General features: G+C 39.9%; 1 protein-coding gene across 1 annotated transcript in view; it reads left to right on the top strand.

The window, feature by feature from the left end:
* The window catches only part of Ticrr (TOPBP1 interacting checkpoint and replication regulator), a 41,104-nt gene that overhangs the window by 11,291 nt on the left and 28,308 nt on the right, over positions 1–1,505 (top strand). The gene's annotated exons all lie outside the window — the stretch shown is intronic.

A 1,505-nucleotide genomic window follows, 5' to 3' on the forward strand; every position in this document is an offset into this window, starting at 1 on the left:
AAAAAAAAAAAGAAGGGAGCGATAAATATGAACAAGGCTCAATGATACATACATATAAGTGTCATAATAAAAAATTTAAAAACTGAATGAAAATACAATGAAACTGTACACTGAAATTTTCAGTGTATAAAACAACGTTTTATACACTGAAAATTTATTTATTTATTTATTTGAGATAGGGTTTCTTTTTGTATTCCTGGCTGTCCTGGAGCTCACTCAGTAGACCAGGATGGCCTCAAACTTGTAGAGATCCACTTGTCTCTGCCTCTTGAGTGCTGGGACTAAAGGTGTACACCACCACTGCTGGGCTTGAAATTTTTCACTTTAAAGCTTGGGGTGGAGAGGAGTGCATGAGGACTGGAATGATGTCTCAGTGCCTGCTTAAGAGCACTGCCTGCTGCTTTAGAAGGCCTGAGTTTAATTCCCAGTGCCCATATGGTTGCTCATAGCTGTGACTCCAGTTCCAGGGGATGCAACGTCCCCTTCTTCTGGCTTTTAAGATACTACATGGAAGGGGTACACAAGCACATGCAGGCAAAACACCCATACACATCAAATTACCAGGTAAAGAAAGGAACATCAGGGCTGTGGAGATGGCTCAGAGGGGTCAGGATGCTTTCCACCAACCCTGAGAGTCTGAGCTTGATCTCTGGACCATGTACAGTTAGAGAGAACTGACTTGACCGCATATGCGCATTGACATGGGCGTGTATACACACAGTAGTAATAATACTTAGCTTTTTAGAAAGGTACACTCAATTCATAAGTAAACTGCTTAATATATGTATATATTTCTTAAACAAGAGGTGAAGAAGCTGTAATGGAAGGAAATGAAAGCAAAGGTTGAGATTGTTACTGGAATACAGGTGAATGACTACGTAAAGAATGTAGTCAAAACAGGAAGGAGTGTGGGTAGGAAGAGTGTAGTGGATAATGCTGTGTGCTCTTGTATTTGCATTAATTTGCTTCAAATGCTGCTGTTGCTTTTTGGGTAGGATAAAGTATTAACATATTTAAAACAATCACATTAATGTATTGTCTTATTTGTCAATTGTGTACAGGCTATTTATAAAGTTCTAGAAATAGGTCAGAAAGCTGTTTTGGAGTACTGTAAAACAGCACTGTGAGTATTTTGCCAGTGGTCCATGCTTGCTCTAGCATGACTTGGTTTCTTGGAATATGTAAATCAGTTGATGACTTCATCCAGATGAAGTTCTACTGCAGCTTATTCTGGTGCTACAAACATACTAACAGACCTGTTCTAACAGCCTACGTGTCCGTAACTCAAAGTTGCATCTTATTGGCTCAGATTTACTAACTTGATGCAGGGTGGTGGGTCTACTCTATTTTAGGCTGCTTTTATGTTAGCACATTGTTTATTCTTTTGTTTTGTTTTGTTTTTTGTTTATGAGACAGGGTTTCTCTGTATAGCCCTGGCTGTCCTGGAACTCACTTTGTAGACCAGGCTGGCCTCGAACTCAGAAATCCACCTGCCTCTGCCTGGC

The sequence above is a fragment of the Mus caroli genome, chromosome 7 (assembly GCF_900094665.2).
Source record: "Mus caroli chromosome 7, CAROLI_EIJ_v1.1, whole genome shotgun sequence".
Lineage (NCBI taxonomy): Eukaryota > Metazoa > Chordata > Mammalia > Rodentia > Muridae > Mus > Mus caroli.